The sequence below is a fragment of the Phocoena phocoena genome, chromosome 3 (assembly GCF_963924675.1).
Source record: "Phocoena phocoena chromosome 3, mPhoPho1.1, whole genome shotgun sequence".
Taxonomy (NCBI): domain Eukaryota; kingdom Metazoa; phylum Chordata; class Mammalia; order Artiodactyla; family Phocoenidae; genus Phocoena; species Phocoena phocoena.
The window spans coordinates 79,353,193-79,376,038 of NC_089221.1; the positions used below are offsets into that span (position 1 = coordinate 79,353,193).

Here is a 22,846-nt window from a genome sequence, read left to right on the forward strand (position 1 = left end):
ACCTACAGGCATACCTCATTTTGTTGCCCTTCACCTTATTGTGCTTCACAGACACTGCATTTTTTTTTACAAATTGAAGATTTCTGGCAACCTTGAGTTGAGCAAGTCTATTGGTGCCATTTTTTTCCAACAGCATTTGCTCACTTTGTGTCTCTGTGTCATATTTTTGTAGTTCTCACAATATTTCAAATTTTTTCATTATATTTGTTATGGTGATCTATGATCAGCAATCTTTGATGTTACCATTGCAAAAAGATTACGACTTACTGAAGGCTCAGATGATGGTTAACAGTTTTTAGCAATAAAGTTTTTTTTTTTTTAAGAAGATGTTGGGGGTAGGAGTTTATTAATTTTTATTTATTTATTTTTGCTGTGTTGGGTCTTCGTTTCTGTGTGAGGGCTTTCTCTAGTTGTGGCAAGCGGGGGCCACTCTTCATTGCGGTGTGCGGGCCTCCCACTACCACGGCCCCCTCTTGTTGTGGAGCACAGGCTCCAGACGCGCAGGCTCAGCAGTTGTGGCTCACGGGCCCAGTTGCTCTGCGGCATGTGGGATCTTCCCAGACCAGGGCTCGATCCCATGTCCCCTGCATTAGCAGGCAGATTCTCAACCACTGCGCCACCAGGGAAGACCTAAAGTATTTTTTAAGTAAAGTATGTGCATTGGTTTTTTAAGACAATGTTATTGCACATTTAATAGACTATAGTAGAGTGTAAATATAACTTTTATATGCTCTGGGAAACCAAACAATTCATGTGACTCCCTTTATTGTAATACTTGCTTTATTGCAGTGGTCTGGAACCTAACCTGCAACGTCTCTGAGGTATGCTTGTAGTTGGTAAGTATTGAGACTATTTTCAGGATTGTCTCGATATTATTTGGAAAAACGAAATATTTGGAAAAACAATCAGTCACCCATGAGAATCAGCTTTTCTATTTTGGAAGAAGATAACTTTGAAAAGCTTGCATTGCTACAGCACACGGTGATTCCTGTTGTGTACTTCAGGGTCAGGAGCTCAAACTTCAGACCCAAGGTAGCTACCATATTTCATAGAATCTGAGACAGTAAAACAGCCACGGAGTATTTGGCACACCTTGATGAGAAACTGATTAATTTAGCCCTCCTTTTTCAGTTGTTAAAAACTGATGGTTCATATCTTTTCCAGAATTGTTTAAGTGCAAACAGAAAAGCTAGTATAGTCTGAAGTCAGGGAGCCTGATTCCTCCAGCTCTGTTTTCCTTTCTCAAGATTGTGTTAGCTGTTGGGGTCTTTTGTGTTTCCATACAAATTGTGAACTTTTTTGTTGTAGTTCTGTGAAAAATGCCATTGGTAATTTGGTAGGGATTGCTTTGAATCTGTAGATTGCCTTGGGTATTAATTATTGATTCTTTCAATCCAAAAACATGGTATATCTTTCCATCTGTTTGTGTCATCTTCGATTTCTTTCATTAGTATCTTATAGTTTTCAGAGTACAGGTCTTTTGCCTCCTTAGGTACTTTTATACCTAGGTATTTTATTCTTTTTGATACGATAGTAAATGGGATTGTTTCCTTAACTTCTCTTTCTGAGCTTTTGTTGTTAGTGTATACAAATGCAAGAGATTTCTGTGTATTAATTTTGTATCCTGCAAATTCATTGATGACCTCTACTAGTTTTCTGGTAGCATCTTTAGGATTTTCTATGTATAGTATCATGCCATCTGCAAATCTTCTGTGGCCTGTGTTGCATAATGGAACCACGGGCAGGTGAGTCTCATCTCTGGGGGTCAACAAATTAGGAGGATGAACAGAAAATCCTGGGAAGGGCATCCAGAAGAAATAAGCAAAGAAGTATCTTGGCAAGACTGTTCAGAGCTGTTGTGAGACGCTAGGGAAATGAGTGGTGGCATAGGTGTTAGCACTGGGCAAGCATCAAAAGGCCATTTGACATTGAGACCACTTTCATTGTTTCTCCTCAGATGATTATTTCAACTAGTCAGTGCTCTTCTGCCTAGAAGTACCTTTTTAAAAGCTATGATATAGTTCTCTAACTCTGTAATTCTCTAAGTCTCTATAACTTACTTTAGAAAAGTAAATTCAAAAAACATTTTTGCAGGAGATAGGACAGGTTATGTATAGTAAGTACTTTGAAGATGAAAATGGAGAACAGACTACTAAGGACTTTTCCTGTTTTGATAAGCCATACCAACCTTATGCTTCAGAGAAAGAACTTGTCAGGTCCTGTTCAAAAGTCCCTGGCACCAATACTTCTTGCCGTACTTGCCAATACTTCTCCTGAGATGTAGCTTTAAATACTCTTCATAAACTCAGTGATTTTTATCAATGACGAGTAGTTAAAAAACCCATATGATTTTGGACACTTTTTTCAAAGAGGCTTAAAAACCCAAAAAATTTAACTAAAAATTTCCTTGCAAATTAACAATAAATCTGATGGCAAGATGAATGAATATATCCTCAGATTTCTTTTTCTTGTTTTTTTAAAAAATTTTATTCTTCATACTTACTAAAGGTTTTCTCTCATGTTTAGGCCTCTAGACTAGCTAATTTGTAAGGATGAATTACAAATTTCTGAAAAGTTGACAGGAATTTCCTGAGTTTAAATGTTAAAATTTCCATCTCGGGACTTCCCTGGTGGTCCAGTGATTAAGATGCTGGACTCCCAATGCAGGGGGCCTGGGTTCGATCCCTGGTTGGGAAACTAGAACCCACATGCATGCTGCAACTAAGACCCAGTACAGCCAAATAAATAAATTAATAAAATATTAAAAAAAAATTTTCCATCTTTTCCCAACAGTTTAAAATGCAATTTTAAATTCAATTTTGTATGGTTCTATGTTGGGTCCATAGAATAAATATAGATTTTAAAAATTTTCTGTTATTGTAAAATATCAAGAAAGTAGATATATAGAATAAAAGGTAATTCTGCATATCAAGTTAACTAATAAAGTACCAATTTTTCTTTTCCAAGGATAATAGTGTTATTCACTCTTTATTTAGATGAAATTTATTAAATAAATGTGTATCCCCAGTGGAGTCTGAAAGACCTGAGCTTAATTTAAGCCTATCCATATAGCACTTCATTACATAATGTCTCATATTACTCTTAATTTATTCTGTTCAAGTCTTGGCTTCCCAGGAAAATCACAGGCTTCCAGAGGTTAAGAGTTTGGTCTTACATTATTGTTGTACCTTCATAGCACCTAACACTGAATCTTGGGTATAGAATATGCTTAGTAGTTATTTGGGGCTGGGTAAATCTTGAATTCCACACTGTGTATTCTGTACAGTGAATTGCATTTTGTATATTTTGAATATGATACATCTTCTACATCCAGGGTCTGCAAGCTGCAGCCCAAATCCTGGTTACTCCCGTTTTTGTAAATAAAGTTTGATTGGAGCACAGGCATGCCCACTTAGTTATGTATTGTCTGTGGCTGCTTTTTTTTAAAAATTAATTTATTATTTATTTTTGGCTGCATTGGGTCTTTGTTTCTTTGCCCCTTGGAGGGAGCGGGGGCTGGAGGTTCTACTTTACATTGCGGTTGCACAGACTTCTCATTGTGGTGGCTTCTCTTGTGGCGGAGCACAGGCTCTAGGCACGCGAGCTTCAGTAGTTGTGGCTCCCGGACTCTAGAGCTCAGGCTCAGTAGTTGTGGCGCACAGGCTTAGCTGCTCTGCCACAGGTGGGATCTTCCCAGACCAGAGCTTGAACCCGTGTCCACTGCACTGGCAGGAGGATTCTTAACCACTGAGCCACCTGGGAAGCCCCTCTATGGCTGCTTTTATATTCCTATGGCAGAGCTGAGTAGTTGGGACTGAAACCCTACAGCCCACCAAGCCAAAGTATCTGGCACTTATAGGATTATAGAATTGCAACCCCTTTTTTAGATAGTACTTATCTTTGATAGAAAATGTAAGTACTTAGGGTCTGAATTATTTAATTTTTTACCTTCCTTGGAAGTAAATTAGATGATAATACTTCCTGATGCTGAATATTTTAACTAAGATTTTCCAGTAAGAACAAGTATCAAAAAGAGAGAGAAAAAAATAATAATGGAGCCTGTACCATTTTTCTTGCCACAGCTACTATATTTCAGATTGAAGATAGAGAATAGATACATTAAAACACACCTTAAAAATGCAGTTTGGTTTCCTTCCAGGATAAACTTTCATTAAAGCCAAGATTCAGTATAAATTAAAAGGTTGAAACAGCCACTTTGTATTAGAGAAAATATACAGCTGCCTTAAAAAAGGATTGAATTGACTGGTTGTCATAAGCTGCTCTTTGAGGCTGCCAGTCTACCTAAAGTGTATTCATAAAATACACTTAGCATTAGTTAAAATAATGGTTTACTTAGTGATCTTAAAAACAATTATTTCATTGTTACGTTGATTTTACAAGACAATGTTCATGTTGAAAAGGTGAAGAGCAGCCCTTTACAGTCGTTGCTACTTTAAGATAATGTTATCATGCTGTAGAACGTTAACAAGCTTCTTCTTTATTTATTATTGTTTCAGATGGAAATAATGAACAGCTTTTATTTAATGCTGTCTTAAAAGCCAAGGAAAATACTATTAAAAGCACTTCATATAAGAACTTATTTTATGAATATTTTAAAAGCAATCAATGAGTTTTGACCTACCAATTGTGTCTCATATTTCCTTGATTTTTAGACTTTTTTTGTTGTTGTTCTATTCCATACTACTTGTTGGTAGATGTTTAGATTGGGGAATGTATTTCCCCTGTATGATTGAGAAGACACAAAATTATTTTTCTTAATCATAATAGCTAGAAAATTTATAAAGAATAACACTAAGATCAGAGAATTAAAAGAGATCAACATTTCATATTGATCACTAAGAAATAACTGTCACATATGGTACATTTTCTATATGTTAGTATTGTACTATTCATAGATTATTTCTGGTATAGCTACTCTTGAATGTAGGTAATAGTATTCCTATTTTGTAGATAAGTTTCAAAAATGCTAAGTAATTTGCTTATATTCAGGGCTGGACCAAGTCTGTCTGACCAGGTAGTGTTAGGGACTTATTTCAGGGGTTTCCTGCAAGGATAGAGTACAAAATGGCCATTTGCTATTGTTAGGAAACATCACATTCTGGTAGAAGGTAGCAGCATAATGATACTCAGAGGAGAGTTGGTGGGAGCAAGTAGCTGTTGGTCTTTGAGTTCTCAGCCTAGTGACTAATTTTTATTGAGAATCTTCTATTTTCTGCATATTTCGTGTTTTACATTTATTTTATTATGGAATTTTATAATGATTTGGTGAATGTTTTCCAGGGTCAAACTGCATTATATTTGGTACAATGTTAACACCTACATCTTTCTGTTGCCATTTTTTGACCTATAACCACAAGGTTCTGTGACTTCCTGGACTTCAATAATATGAATTGGAAAACCATAAAATCCTTGTAGATAAGGTTTAAGTTGAGTGAGATTTCAAATTATCTCAGCAGCATACAGAATCTGAATATTCATTCTTGGATGGACATAGGAGAAGAGTAAGCTAAATGCTCCTTTTCTCCTTTTGTGTATATGGCAGTAGATAGATAAAGATCATGATTTTTTTTGAAAAATATTTACATTAAAACTCCAATTGGTGGTATCTCCCATCTTCAGATGCTGGCTTCCTAGAAGAGTTCTGAATATCACTCAAAAGCCAGCTTCTCAGCCTTAACACCCAGCTCTCTGCTTAATTGAAAGAGAAAATTTTATCTTATGAAAGATAAATCCATAAAAAATTATAATAAACAATATTTTCACACTATAAAAATTTGAATTGTAGTAGAAACATAAGGTAAGAAAAAAATCACCTAAATTTTCAACCGTCCAGTGACACCCCAAATAGCATTTTGTATTCTTTATGGGCATTTTCCTATGCATATATACCAAGGTATGCATGTGTGTGTGTGTGTGTGTGTGTGTGTGCGCTTGTGTGTGTATGCTTGTGTGTGTGTGTGCGCTTGTGTGTGTGTGCGCTTGTGTGTGTGTGTATGCTTGTGTATGTGTATGCTTGTGTGTGTGTGTGTGTGTGTATGTGTGTATTGAGACAAAATCTGAAAATATTAATAGAGATTTCCTAGTGTTGTCTGGAGTCTTCCTCCTTCCAGCTTCTCCATCAGGAATAGCCTTTATTACCTCAGGGGAGATAATTTGCCCCAGGGAAGGCATCACCCAAAAGAATATAAAGAGAACATAGAAACTAATTGACTTTTGTAAGACAAAATGCTTTTTTATTTACAAAATATGGAATTTTTGAGAGGAAAAGATTTTTTAGTGAAGAAGTTGGGTGTTGAATGTCAAAGAATAAACCCACCATTTCTTTGTATAGTTCATATATAACAAAATTTAGAAAAAACCCTTATAATCTAAAAACTATATTCTGTCTTATAGGAGATGAAGGCATCAGCTGTAGGAAAAAGCAGAGAATTAAGATGATGTTAGTTTCCTGAGCAGAGACCCAGCAACCTACCCACTCACAACTGAGTATTGTGGGGAAGGTGCTCCAGGTGACAAGAGTGAGAGGAGATCCCATAGCAGAGAAGCAATTATCTAGCTTCTTTTATGAAACTAGTGGAACCTGCAAGTCTATGCAGCATCTTTGCATCCAGCATGGTAACTAGTATCAATGACTGAATGAGGTGTCTTCTCAGTGGCTTAAAAGCTACTCCAAGAGCCCTCTACTCTTCCCCCTTGATATGGGAGGGAAATCCAAGTGCATCATGTGTCCTCAAGAGGGATGTGGAAGTGGCTAGGATCCCACAGTCCTGGAGAGATCTCATGGTAAGAATGAGGAGGGGGCAAAGTGACCTGTATGGACCTGGTGACTGGAAGGCAGAGGGTGATGAGGCAGGAGAATGTGTGGGATAGTTAAGACTGGTGTGTGCTGTACACATCAGTAGAAGCCAGCATGGACAGATGCCCATCCTTATGGCACAGACACCTCTCTCTAGTGTCAGGATGACAAAGAAACTCTCCAAGAGCTTAGATCACCCATGGCAGAAGGGAAAGTAAAGATGGAGTGGTGGGTGGGAGAGGGGAAGCGGGATGTTTGAATTTTAGAATGCTGAACTTATTGAATATGTATCCCCCCCAAATAAATTTTAAATTGGAAATAACTGAGTTTAACATGAATTGGCAAATTTAAACTTTCTGCTACTGAGAGGAAATGGGACTTTGAAAACTCAGAAATAAAAAAATGTTATATGCTTGTATAATCTGTGTTTTTGCCTAAGAAGTTTGTACCAACTATATAATCTACTTTACACACATGGAATCATGTTAAATATGTTGTGTTCTAACTTTTTTTTCCACTCAACAATATGTAGTAGCTATTTCTTCATGTCAGGACACACAGATATTCAACATTCTTTTTTTTTTTTTTTTTTTTTTTGCGGTACGCGGGCCTCTCACTGTTGCGGCCTCTCCCGTTGCGGAGCACAGGCTCCGGACGCGCAGGCTCAGCGGCCATGGCTCACAGGCCCAGCCTCTCCGCGGCATGTGAGATCTTCCTGGACGGGGGCATGAACCCGTGTTTCCTGCATCAGCAGGTGGACTCTCAACCACTGTGCCACCAGGGAAGCCCTCAACATTCTTTTTAATGAGTGTGTAGTGTCCACTGTATATTTGTCTAGCCATTCTCCAGTGTTGGACATTTAATCTGTTTCCATGTATTATTTTCTTTTATACAATTCTGTGTCATTGCAAAGAGAGTCAGTTTTTATAATCATCTATTTTGTTTGACTTTAAATAAGGTATGTTTCTATATTTTGAGAAGTTTTTCACAGATTGGAAATTGTGACAAGAACTTTCCTTATTGTGTAGTCATAATATCTCAAGCTTTGGATATATTTCATCATAGTGATTTTTTTTTTTTTGGTATGTGATCATCTTTGTTATTTGCCCCATAGTTCCGTTTTTCCTAAGGCAAAAACATAATGAGACGTGGAATTCTGCCATATAACTCTGTTATAAACTCTCAAAGAAAATATTGTCCATATAATTTATATTGTTTTATTTTTGTATTGCATTCTATTAATGTACACAGATAAAATGACTAGAATTTAAACATAAGGAAAATGAACAATGTTTTATACTGTGGCATGGACAGAGTATGTTTGTGCTACTTTAGGGGGAAAAAAAGGCTTCAGTGTTTATATCAACAAGTTACATACCTATGTTTGGCTAAATTCATAAAAGAGGATATGATTATTTAATATGAAATTCATTTATTTTAAAATAGCTATTTTCTGTCTTTTTTCTTCAAGCAAAGAGTTATGATTCATTTGGTTAAGAAATAATCAGGCATGCTCTTTTAATCTTCGGAAAAAAATTGCTTTTAAAATAAAAAAAAATTTTTTTTCTTGGATAGAGACATTTTAAAGAATATTTTAAGAAGTTTGGTATGGGGGATATTGGGGGGGAACAAAGGAAAAAAACAATTAAATATTCATAGCAAATGTGAATGTTTATTCAGCACCCAGCATGATGAAGCTCTCAGTAACATCAAAGAGAAGGAGAGCTCAATAATTAATTGCTGATGGAATAAGCGATTGAATTAATGATTGAATGGCTCAATGACCAACAAATCTTCTGTCAAGGAGGCAGCAGGTGCCTGTGCTATAGATGGCTGCTCTCTAACGGTAATAGGGCATCTGATCCCTGAATTACTGTGTTGCAGCAGCTACTGAGTTTACTTCTATGTTTCAGCCACTAAAATATAAACAAGGCCCAGACTGACCTCCTACTTGTGCAGACCTGCCTCTCATGCTATGGAAACATCTAGTTACCAGGATATAAGGATAAGGAAAAATGACAGCATGAGGGAAACAGAGGAAAATAGAAACTTAAAGGGATATTTATAAGAATATGAATCATTCATGGTTACTTAACAGAAATACATTTTCTGCAAGTGCTGTGAGAGCAGAGAAACCATGCAATGTGGGTTAAGACTTTGAAAGGCACAAAAGAGGAATTCTGTGCAGAGAGAATGGCACCAACAAAGACAAAAAGTGGGAAAGAGCAGGAAGTGTTTAGGGAAGAGTACTCTGAGTGCCGAACACTTGAGAAGTAGTAGGTGCTAAGACTAGAAAGAGAGGCTGCTTTGAATGAGCCTTGAGGGGAGAACAACCTTTCATTACAGTTTAATGAGTCTACAACTGTGCTGTCTAATATGGTAGCCACTAGTCACAATAAGATATGCCATAAGCATAAAGTACACACCAGATTTTGAAGACTTAGTATGAACAAAACAATGTAAAATATCTCATTAATAATTTTATACTGATGGCATGTTAAAATGATAATGTTTTGGATGCAAAGAAAATGTATTATTAACTGTATATTATTACATGTATATTATGAAAATTAATTTCACTTGTTTCTCTTTACTTTCTTCATTGTGGCTACTATAATGTTTAAAATTACATACTTGGCTCACATTTGTGGCTTGTATTCATGACTCTCATATTTCTATTGAACGGTGAAATCCAGACTTTTACATGGAAGCAATGACTACTTGGGGTATTGAGGGGTTAGTGGTGATGGCTTGGATTTGTTAGGTTTGGGGTGACATTGGCTTAGCTACTCGATACAAGAAAGTAGAAAATATAGGATTGGAGCTTGTAGAATGGAAACTAGAGACATCTCACACATCAGTGTTTGTGAGGCTACATTGTGAAGATATGCATATGAATAACATCTAGGGAGGAAATGTCTTTGGAGGACAGCTAGGAGCAGAGGACCAATCTGAGCTATGTCAGGTTGAGCATGACTTTTGCCTTTGGATTTTAAAGACTTTGAGATATAATTTCTAGAAAAGGTATTGACAGAAACAACAAAATCAAACCACCACCACAATAGCTCTTTGCCTTATTTAATGAATGCTGCATTGTTAAGGAGCAATTTCAAAAGAATTCAGAAGGCTGAGTGATTTTCTTCCCTCATCTGTATACAAGGTAAAGAAATTAATCTATAGTTAATCAATGAAAGGTATCATGAGAGATGGAAGAGTAGAGAAAAGAAATGTAAAATAAATCAATTAGAAAGTCCAAATCTGATAGGATTCTCTGTGGCCTGCTATGCCTAAATGTACTTATGGTTGTAGAAGGAGGTTTTTTTTTTTTTTGCGGTACACGGGCCTCTCACTGTGTGGCCTCTCCCATTGCGGAGCACAGGCTCCAGACACGCAGGCTCAGCGGCCATGGCTCACGGGCCCAGCCGCTCCATGGCATGTGGGATCTTCCCGGACCGGGGCACGAACCTGTATCCCCTGCATCGGCAGGCGGACTCTCAACCACTGCGCCACCAGGGAAGCCCAGAAGGAGGTATTTTTAAAAAACGAATTAATTGCAATCATTAATTGTTCCTCTCCCCAGGAAGAAGGCAGAGGAAATACTGGCAAGCTGGGAAATCTCCACCTCAAGGGATAATTTGCTAGGCCTGGCATTTTTAAGCATTTACGAGTTCTACACACTGCTAGTGATGATGGAAGAATGAACAGTTTAGCCTCCTGTCCTATGAGTGACTGAGATCTTGACACTTTTCAGGATTTCACTGGTGACTATACTGATGGAAGGGCTTGCATCAGAAGCAGGCTGTGCCCAAGCTGTCTCCAGGCAAAGCCAGAACTCTCCCCAGAGCCAGAGAACACCATTCACTGAAAAGGAAGGGCCACACAGTGGCAGTGCTAGGAATCCCACTGCTAAGGCTGGCTGCATAATGGGGACAGACTGAGAGACGTGTGGACATTTTATATTTGAAAATCCAAAAGAATAAAAAGCAAACCATGAAATCCTAGCTTAGCTTTATCCTTTTTATAAACTCTGGAAGAGAAAAAGCATTTTGTAGTTTAATCAAGTGAGGAACGCAGTGCACACATTTTTTAGACATTAATCTAGATGTTAAACAGTTAAACCTACTATGAAAGTAATAGCGCTTTTAGGATTCATAAATTTCCATCAGATTAAGACAGTCATTCAAGTTTATCTTCTTTCCAGTGCCTGTGGAAAACACTGTCTCATCCTTTGAACCAGGGACAAAAACGTCTCTGTGATTTTGGCCATGGGCTTTCAAACTTTAGGATGTATTTAAGAATCACTTAGAGAACTTACTAAAATGCAGGTTCCTGGGTCTCTGGATAGTCAATAGATCTTTAATAGTAACCATAAACATGCTTTTTAAACAATCACCTTGACACTTTGATGCAGAAGGTCTTGAACTACAGCTTTAAGCAACAATTTTCTAGAATAATACATCTACTTGACACCTTAAAATAGAATGTTAATTTGGATGAGGCACTGACTTTTTAGGATCAATGCTGATTAGGAATACAGAGACTCAGTATCTCTTGTTGTTTTTGGAAACCATGATTCCATATTAAACCAATCAGTAGTTAAATATATGTTTGAAGTCAAAAATACTGTTATCCATAGAAGTCAAAGTATAAACACATGAAATATCTACATGAAAATTTTAATCTTGTTTCCTTGGTTGTTAATTAGACCGTATAACTCTCCATGGTTTTACTAGTTCTCAAGCACCTCAATATCTTGAAATACCTAGCATCCCAGTTCCTGTCTTACCAGGAAGTGAGAAGGCATGGATTTGCAATAAATAAATAGTAAATGATACGGCATACAGCTGTGGGTTATAACAAACATTATACAATCTCTATCACTGATACCTCTCATGTGTGATTTTATTCACTAAGTTACCCGGTGTGAAGGGATGCTGTTGTGAGATATTAACCAATTTGCACTCTCCTTTTCTCCACTGCTGCCACATCACAGTAGTCACTGGGATCTATCCTCATTTGGCTACCAGATACAAAGCCTCATTACTGCAAGGAACTGCTATCACAACACAACCAGAAGACATAAACCTTGGACATAAGTCAGAAAGATCTGGAAGAATTTTTGAGGACTCATTGCCCTACTATTGTTGCTGTAACAATTACCACAAACTTTTTGGCTTAGAACAAAACAAATTTACTATCTTACAATCCTGGGGGTGAGAGTTCAAAATGGGTTGGCAGGGCTGCATTTTATTTGGAGTCTCTAGGGGAGGATCTTTCCTTGCCATTTCAAGTGTCTAGAGGCTGCCTTATCCCTTGGCTTATGGTGTCTTCTCCTATCTTCAAAACCAGCAGCAGAATAGCATCTTTAAATCTCTCTCTGACCCTGTCTTCCTCTCATAAGGACCCTTGTGATGAGACTGGCCCACCCCAGAATCCTGGATAATCTCCTTAGCTCAAGGTCTTTAACTTAATCACATTTGTAAAATCCCTTTTTCCCTGTAAGGTAACATATCCACAGGTCCCAGGGACTAGGACATGGACATCTTTGGGGAGCCATTATTTTGTCTAGTTCATCTACCATAGATAAAACCTTTGGACTGGTAAACAAAAGAGAGTTTATGGGACTTCAAGAGAGTTTGGAGTTGGAGTAAGTCTCAAAAAAACCTCTGTACTCCCTGCCCATTTCAAGTTAATTATGAGAATATCCTAGGCAACCTTGGCCATGTGAGAATAGAGGAGATTTTTTTCTTATTTTTAGAGAAGAGTCCACGAAAGATTTCCTGCCCTGGCATGGTGCAACACTAGAGGGATTTATAGGGGAGAATTTGTATTTTAGATGTAGCTGTATAGCAGCACTACCACCCTTGATTCTCCAGTAGCCTTAGGGTGGAAGAGGAAAGCATCTTTGAATTCTCTGTGACACAGAAGCGGTTAGAGATGGCTGAGAAAGGATGAACTAATTCAGATGGATCTCAGGAGTATAACATATAGAACAGAGTACTGTGACCAATGATCTGAGACCTGTATGCCAACTGGGAGGTATGACCATTGTGAAGACAGATTGGATGGTTGTTGTTTGTTAAGTAGCTGGCAGCATGGACAAATGGTGATGATCAGGAACCATATGCCTTCTATCAATGCTGTGATGCTGTGTAAACTCTCCAGGATCTTAATGCCCCTCTGGAGGGAACGGGAAGGAAAACCTTGAATTGACTCAGTACTTGCTTGCAATGACTAAGTTTGTTTGGAATTAAGTTTTCTGCCATTAGGCAGAACAGAGGCTCGGAATAGAGATTAAACTGAATTACTTTATAAAGTTAATTTTTGTTCACACAATTGAGTATTATGACTTAACCATTTTATACCTCTACATTTTTAAAAAATCTTCAGAGTTTTAGGTATAACCTCATAGAGGTACTAAGTAAAATTAGGACATCAGTAAAGCTTCTATGGCTCTCATTCATTCTTCCCATATCTTGTTTACTTTTGGTTCCTTTTTTAAGCCTCTGTCTAGATATCCCAATGACTTGTGTTTATTAAAAATTTAGTGCTCTAAAACTTGTCTCAATCAATAAGGGATTTATTCACTTATATAACTAGAAAATTCTGTGGAAAATGTGACCTTTAGGATTAGTTTGACCCAAATATTAATAACTTAAATCACATCATTGAGGTGGCAGTCCTATGTCTCTGTGGTCTTTCATTGCATTCCTCTGCATATTCAAATTGTCCTTAGGCTGGTTTATCTCAAGGCTGCCAGGTGTAGTATCCATGCCTACCAGGTTTTGCATAGATCTAGGGGAAGACAGGAATTTTCTTCTTCTAGCCATGAAATAAATATCCTGAGCCTTACTTTTGCGAGGGTAATAATTTGGTTAAACCATTAATTATATCAGTGGAATCCCATGTTCTGATTAGCTTAAGCTTTAGTTATATTATCATACTTGAATCCAAAAATGACCCAAATGGCTTAGATCCATCAGAGTTCACCTTTGGAGTTGGAGTGGGGTCAGTCTTTCTCATATAATCTAGCTTCTATATAAAGGGGGAGGGATGAGACAGATGATTTCCCTACAGTTGCCCTTAGTGAGAACCTTCTGCGTTTCCTTCATTATCATATTAATGGTTTTCTATAACCTCCTCAAGATTTCTAAAGCATCAATTTTGTTAATTTGTTAAGCTAAGGTGTTTCATTGAGGGTATTCACAAGAAAATACATGGCTCTTTAGGGTCAATAGGCTGCTTTTATTGTACTAGAAAATTAGAGTAATTCAGGCATAGTAAATAAGACCAACTCCGTGGAAGATTATCAGGGAGCACCTTTGGGGTACCACAAATTAAATAATTCTTGACAAATGACTGAACATTAAAAAAAAGTTTTGCATTTTTAAAGGCTGGAGGGACAGTGGCTGCATCAGTCAATGAGGGACGTTCCTGGCTCTGACTGAGGCACTTTTGGATGAGTCATTGACAAACTAGAATAAAATGACACATATCTTATGATATGACTCATATCCAATACTCATGTATTGGAAGACTCTTAACATGCACACTATCAATCCTGGGGGAGTGATTTCATTCTATATTTGAAAGTCAAATTGGGGGCCTCTTATTTTGCAAGTCTGTTTGACACAATAGGCCATAATGGGTCTTTTAGCTTCTTTGGGTCCAACCTACTCATAAAATTATTCACTGTAATGGCTTCTTTGGAGCAGTGACAGGACTTGATATAAATGTTTGTTAGGAACAGCCAGCTTTACTGATTACATCTCCAATGATGGAAATAGAAACTTTAGGGATGGCAAGGATTTTGGAGACAAGGCACTGCTTTATCAGATGACAAGACTACAAGTCAGAAAAGAACCAATGAGAGTTATTGATTCAGAGTTCATGCTATTCTTAGAGCCTGAAGGATTTTATGCATATGGATTTTTTTTTTTTTGGCACAAGGTGTTTTACGTAGATTGGAATGTACCTTTAAAAGTATATTCAAAATATGGTGCACAAAGTTATATGAATATTTTTGTTTTATGTACAAGGTGTACAAACACCAAATACATATTTGCTGGATGGATAAAGTAGGTACATTATTTTACTTGCTAATTTTTCATGATTTTTTAAAGTTAATTAGTGATTCTGAAATATGTCCTAATTTCTTCATAGAAGACATGGAGGAGCAGTTTACCAACTTCTATTCCTGTGATAATTTAGCCAATTTGTATTTTACTTATTTTCTGTTAAACTTTCTCAAGAAGATTCACTTTGCATTTCAGAACATAATAAAACTTACTAATTTGTTTGGCACCTCATATGCTTAGAATGAGCATAATTAAGAGTATCTGAACACAAGATCCAGTGTCACACTTAGGATTGAGCTATACTAACAATACTACAGTATGTTTCCAGAGCTAACCTACCATCTGCTTACCCTGATGAAAAGCTGTATGAAAAAAAATCCTACAAATGGAACTCTGAAAAAATAAATATCCTTTTGTTATTAATTTGTACTTTGTGAAGGAATAGATAGGTGCAGAACTAAAAGTACTAAAAAACGAGTGATAGCAGACTCAGATAGCAGACTCAGATTTTTAGTACTCAAAAGTACTAAAAAACGAGTGATAGCAGACTCAGATAGCAGACTTTTATACTCTTCATAGGATGTTAGAACTGTTAGTGTTAATCAAAGTAGTTTTCTTATCATACATAAGAAAGCTCAAGCAGGATAGAGAATTCATTCTTGGGCTCACAGTTGCTAAATATTAAAACTGATCTTTTTGGCAGTTGGAACCATTTTGACATTTTCTCTGCAGTTTTGAAGCTAGAAGTAGGATCAGGATTTGGTATTTGTAGTCCTCTAGCCCAGCCCTGCTGCATTTGGATGAATATGCATTTTATTCTATGTGCAATGGGAAGCCTTTGGAGGATTTTAATATAATAGAGTGATGTGGTTTAATTTACATTTTAAGAAGAGACTCTTATTGCTACTGTGTGAGCAGAGGATAGGCTGGACAGGAGCAAGAGGAGAAGTAGGGAGACAAATTAGGATGCTCCTATAATAGGCAAATGAGAGATGTAGACTTTTAGGATGGAAATGATGGCTATGGAATAGAAAAACTGACACATCGATAATATTTAAAAATAGAATAATAAAATGGCGGTTAGGAGACAGGGAAAATGGACAATAATTCCTAGATTTCTGACTTTGATAATGGAATGGATGTTGGGATGGTGGTGCTATTTACAGGTGTGAGGAAGTCTAGGTCAGGTAGTAAGTTTTAAGGGTACTTTTGGTGAGGAATTAATATCCACATCTACACCATACTACCAGGTTTGATTTAAATGCCCTTCCTTTATGCTCTGATGGTAAGCATAGTTTTTATTTGTACTGTGAAATAAATTTCTAATTGCCCACCCAGTGTTAATTATCATTTTTCTGCCCTTTACAACAGAATTTTAGTTTTGTTGGTGGCAACAACATGTTCTGATAAAATTTCATTTCCCTGCCTTCCATGAAGTAGAGGTGACCATGATAGAGGTGACAAATCTCATCAATGAGATAAGAATACTGTTGGGTAGGGTTTCTAAGGAAGCTTAAAAGGGACACAGATTCAGGCACATGCTCTATTTTCCTTTTGCATTTCTCCCTACTTTCTGCCTGAAATGTGGTTGCAATCACTAGAGCTGTGACCATAAAAGAACAACCATGATAGACCGAAAACAATACCATAGACCTCTATCTTGACATTGTTGAGTTACTCCAGTAACCCTGGGTTGATTTCATCTATATTTCTTGTTATGTGAGAGGAAAATGAAGCTTATTTTGTTAAGCCACTGTTATCTCTGTTTTCTGTTGCACACAGTTAGATCCAGACTCTAACTGATAGCATTCATCACACTGCGTTGTAAATTGTGGTGGTTTCCTGTCTTCCTCACTAGAAAAGTTCCTTGAGTTCAGAGTCCTAGCTTTATCTATCTTTGTATTCATGGCACTCAGCACAGGATTAACACGTGATAGTCACCATAAAAGTTAGTCAAAGTAGCTTGATAGATAAGTACATCAACAACATAGGTAAGATAAATAAGAGGTGGAATAGAGATAAGCCTAGAATGCTTGGATTTACTTACCTCCTGTATCCCAGTCTTGTGATGAGAAACTTCTTAACATAATGTTCTTCCTTTACCCCCAGTTAATATCAAAAGAAATTTCAGTGTTCCAGAGCACTTTTCCCACATAAACATGATTCCATAAGATATCTGTAGTCATTCCAAAATTCTGAACCTTATATGCATATATAATATGCAAAGAAGTTTCATGTTGGGTATCACATTTAACCCTGATTGTAAAATTTTCATTTTACTCATAAGGAAAATAAGATCTAAAACACCTAAGTGATACAATAAAAATAACAATAAATGTTGGTGGCAGAGTTGCAACAAAAAATTGAAAAGCTCTTGAAAACTGTACCAGTGTCACTTTCAACACATTTCACCAAGGACTTTTTAAATAATTAAAGAAATATTAAATTTAGATTAAATATCATGTAATATGTAACTGTAGAAATTATGTATAATGCAATTAATATGGTATAACAATGCAAATGTGCAAAATATTGATGTATGCAAATTAGATATATTTAATTTTGTTATAATTATTTGATATCAAAACTGAGGTTTGCTCAGTTGAGCAGAGTTTTGAATTATAGTCATACACTGACAAATGGGATGCTTAAGTGTAATTTTATGGGTTCCTTCCTTCTATGTCTTGTTTAGTTTAGATTCTTGTAAAATTAGCATGTGTCATCTCCTGGGAATACTGAGGTGAAAGTAATTTATTTGCAGTAGAAGTTACGTAAAGCTTCTCTAAAAGCAGTTCAGTATTGCACCTGAGCACAAAGCTGAACACAATTGGACACAAAGTCAGACTGATAAAGATCCCATCAAATTTAAGCATCAAAATAAATAATGATATTAATGGATTATATATATTATATAAAAAATAAAATTGATGAGTTTATACTACTAATATATGAATTAATGAAATAACAGGAAAAGGAATAATCTTTACAGTAGAATGCCAATTAATAAATATGAAAAGAATCATCAAATAAAAAATCACATTTTCATAGTTGATCAAGGCAGAAATCCTTGATAGATACTAAAATCATCTGGTGAAAGTTTGTGGGGGGAAACAGGAAATTTATATAATGTCAAAGTTTTCCTCAATATTATTACTTACTCATTACAAAGGGGAATAAGGTACTTTTACGGTAGAGAAAAATGACAGACGATAAGTGATCAAAGTTAACATTACCACTAACGGAATGCAGTGGGCACTGATGTGCCACCCATTTGGGGCTGAAAGATGCATTCCCATAGCTAGAGTATTTAGTCAGACAGCTCCCAACTGTCAGTTCTCCTTGGAATTGGCTTGGCTGAAGAGATCACTTCACCCACAGGCACACCCTCTTCCCAGTGTAGCCCTCATCTAATGACTGGTCAAGTCAGGCGCCTAGTTCCCTTGTCTAATGCTGGACAATTCTGAAGGGCTACCGCAGTTTCACACCTCTCTCAGGATCGGCTGAGCCTTTTGTTGAGACTGTATCACAGCCCAAATTCTCTCTGTGCTAAAATCCATCTTTATTTCCTTTCTTTCCCTACTGATGATCTCAAGAGCAATTCTCTCTCTTTTTTTTTTTAATATTTATTTATTTATTTTGGCTGCACCAGATCTTAGTTGTGGCACCTGGGATCTTCGTTGAGGCATGTGGAATCTTTTTTTTAGTTGTGGCGTGCAGACTTCTTAGTTGCAGCATGCATGCAGGTTCTAGTTCCCTGACCAGGGATGGAACCTGGGCCCTCTGCATTAGGAGTGCAGAGTTTTACCCACTGGACCACCAGGGAAGTCCCCCAAGAGCGATTCTTAATAAAATTCCTTCAAATTAGCTTCCCTATCAGAGCCTGCCTCTTGGGGAATCAAATATATCACATCAAACAAACTGACCTCAAGTGATCTCTGGATATGCTTCACTCAGAAGAGTATACATCAATTATGTAGTATTCCTGGCAAAAATGCAAAAACTGGATCTATTTATATGGAAGTATTCAACAATTCTAAAGTGAAGTATTCTGCAAAACTGGTCTGTACTCTTCAAAAGTGTTTATTTCATTTATATTCTCTACTTTTCCTATACTGATCATTAAATTACTAGACTAAAAAAAAATTGAGGAAAATGCCATTCCCATTACTTGCATAAATAGTGGGTGAAGTTAAGATAGGTAAATTATATGTTGATGGCAAATCACATATGTATCTTGCATACTACAAGATTCTCTCTTCTGAGAGGTTATTTAGAAGTAATTGTACAGTTAGTCTGCATAAATGGGAAATTTTAAAGAATTCCTGGAGCAACTGAATAAGTAACCTGAAATTCTCTCTGCCAGAAACTTCAGATTTGAAAGAAAGAAAAGTGACAGATTTTCCCTACTTTAAGAATAAAGGGGGAAATGACATTTTTTTTCCTGAATGGTGAGAAATGGCAGGGATGTAATGAATGATGGAATGGAAGAGTAAGCTAATAAAATGGAAAGACATATGGTAATAAGGACCTGAAAAAAGGAAGAATAAATGGGGAAATGAGAAACTAGGAGTATCCCTCTTTCTGTAATAATGTTATAGCCCAAGTATAGTGAATTTGAACCTATTATCGAGAAACAGCCGTGATTATGGATCAAGGGCAATGCTTGATGTTGGCCTGCAGGAGGTATAATTTTATGTTCATGTTTCTATCGGTTGAGGGGAAAAATCTCTATGAACTCAGATCCTATTCAAGATATGAAAACATACCCTTCTCTTTGTTGTAACCAGAAAAGGATATATGTACTGCATAGAAAGAGACCAGAGACCAGATGTTCAAATTAGAGATGTGTGTGTGTGTGTGTGTGAGTGTGTGTGAGAGAGAGAGAGAGACAGAGACAGAGAGAGAAACAGAGAGAGAGATGGTAATTTTGTTAATAAGTGGAATAGTCAGCTGACCGACACTCCAGAATTGCTGGAAAAACAAACCTCCTTAACAATTTTTCAACAGAGATATTTCTAAAGCATAATTTGACCAAACAAATAAGTAGCAGGTTGAGACTAAGGGCACTTAAACAAGAAATTGACATAGCAACAGAGCTTCATATAGGATAAGAACAATGTAAAGCAATAGCGAGTCAGCAGTTTGGTGACAATGGAGAAGAATTATAATAAAAAATAGAAAATAAGAAATTTCTCATAGCTCCTCAGGTCCCTGCCTTCACCATGACGTTGTCTACTGCTTGGTGTCCCCACGTAGACCACAAAATGTAATGTAGGTATTTCTTATAATTTTCCCTTTCCAAAATTACAAATGAATAGTACTATTTGAACCAATTAGAACTTTTAAAAAATGATTTTTGAGAATGTGAATCCCATAGAAAGATACACGTAGACAAGTAAGAGTCAGAAGCCAAGACACTAAGCAGAAGCCATGAGGCACTAAAAACAGACCTGCGAGGAAGCTGGACCATGAAGACAGATACATCAGTGTTTTCACTGGCTCTTTAGAGTTTCTATAGCATTCACAGTGCTGCTCCATGAGAGGTGATAATACCACTGTTGAGGCTATTCGTTAAGACCTGTTACCTCCTCCATTGCGCTTAATAATTAAACCCCATCACTTGAGGAAAGCAAGCATGATTTTGTACAGGCAACTAAAAAGAACCTAACTAACCTATAGATTTCACTCACATTTGATATTCCCTCAGTATTTGGCAGAAAGCTTGAAAATGATGTGGGCTATTAATCATTACTCCCTTACAAAAGTATAACTAAGCATTTTGACTCTTCACCAAACCCCATTCTGTCCTCCCAGAGCAAATGCATGTACAAACCAGATCCTCTGTGTAGAAAGGGAAGATGATTGTGGTGCTGGATTTACTTTTCTGTTGCAATATGGTGACAGGGCAACTCCTTATTAACTTCTAAGAGCAACTTCCTGGAAGTAGGCTGTAGCTTAATGATGTATAAAATGCCTAGCAATACCCCAGTGTGCCCTTTTCAGATTGCGACAACTTCAAGACCTTCCCTCTTTCAATTTTTTGTCAACCAACCTACAAATTTAAAGGGATAATTGACTCTACTGAGGGCCCAAACTGATGCAGGACAAATGTATGTGATGAAATGATTCGTTACTCTTAACAAGAGCTTTCTGGAAACTAATTGTTTATTTTCTAATCTAGAAAACAAAAGTGATTAAAAAAACCCACAGTACCATTCCAAACAAAATGTAACCCCAAAACAAAAACCTGTAAAAATTAAGACTCCACAAATTTATTGATCTTGGAAATACTTTTGCTCTGTGGGTGGGTCTTACGGAGATGCTTCTCTTGATTTTTAACAGCCTTTACACTGTTCCTACTGGTATTTATTTATTTGAGATTGGCTCATTATAGCTCTTCTGAGGTTATGCTACGACGGAACTATCTCGGTGTGAGTAGTGGAGCATTTATGGGGGCAATTGGGGCCATTTTCAACCATAGTGTGGGATTTTGAAAAGACTTTCAATTTTCTGATGTAAAAATAAAGAAGATAAAGCTAGGTAGAACAGCAAGGGTTTCTTTTGTTGTTGTTGTCATTTGTTTGTTTTTATTTAATAGTTTTAAAGAAGGAGAAGCAATGCTTAGAATCATGGGGTAATGGTCCATTTAATCCTTATGCTTGCTTAAGCTGAGAAATTCTTTATGTCTAATATTGCCAGTAAATCGTATTGTATTGCTTTTATATAAAGCTGACCACCACAGGTAGATTTTCTTAGCCAAGAATTAGTCTATTATTGTGTACTGAAGCATTTTGGAACACCTAAGATCTTATAGGCTTAAAACAAAGTGAAGTCATTTAGGTACAGGCGGTAAAGGTAAATAAATCTTCATTTAGTTGACAGACTTGTTTCAAGTTAGTTATGGGGAAATGGTTGTTGGGCATTTGGGGGAATTCATTGATATTGTTTAGTATTTTCTATACTTGCTGTACAGCCCCATTTCTCCACACTGGCAATGTTTTATTTTGTAGTTTATTTCTGAATCAGAAAATATATGTATTTTTAATTTTATTTTATATTGGAACATAGTTGATTAACGATGTTGTGTTAGTTTCAGGTGTACAGCAAGTGATTCAGTTATACCTATACATTGGAGAATTGGAGAACACGGAACGGAACTAAGACTCTTTAGAAATTTATTTTTTTTTGTTCTTTTTGTTTTTTTTTCGGGGGGGTACGTGGACCTCTCACTGTTGTGGCCTCTCCCGTTGCGGAGCACAGGCTCCGGATGCGCAGGCTCAGCGGCCATGGCTCACGGGGCCCAGCCGCTCCGCGGCATGTGAGATCCTCCCGGACCAGGGCACGAACCCGTGTCCCCTGCATCAGCAGGCAGACTCTCAACCACTGCGCCACCAGGGAAGCCCAGAAATTTATTTTATACTGTTAAAAAGAGTGTCTTTAGAATACTCATGAGTTTTCCTCCAGATGGGAAGATGTTACCTTCTTACAGTCCTATGAATAATGTCCACATAGGCAAAACTAATAGGAAAGGAACAAACAACAGCAAACGTTATGGCACGCTTTTTCTTTAAAACAAAAGACTATAACTAGTACCAAACAGGCCTTTTTCTCTGTGCCAATAAGAACAAAATTCACAGAACTAATAGAACAATCCTAAGAACAGCAAAATAAAGACCTTAGGACCTCTACACTGAAGAGGAAGTATTGCATAAATCTTCTAAAAGCAACTCAATCTTTCGGAAGGCAAATAAATTGATTAGGGCATGACCTTTATTTCTATCTGGAACCCCTAAAGGATATCAAGACCCTGATGCCATGTTTGGGACCAACATCCAGAGTTATATGTATCCTTCCATAACCCGTAGGCATTCTGCTCCTTGACAAATGACCTGTTGACATGAGTGAATTTGTGGTGCTTGCCTGGTGACTGTGTAAGACGCAAGAAAGGAGA

General features: G+C 37.0%; 1 non-coding gene across 1 annotated transcript; it reads right to left on the reverse strand.

The window, feature by feature from the left end:
* Window positions 1-18,645: 18,645 nt before the first annotated feature.
* Window positions 18,646-18,718, reverse strand: TRNAR-CCU (transfer RNA arginine (anticodon CCU)). Its single transcript has one exon. It is a non-coding gene; the product is annotated as a tRNA-Arg (tRNA).
* Window positions 18,719-22,846: the final 4,128 nt, after the last annotated feature.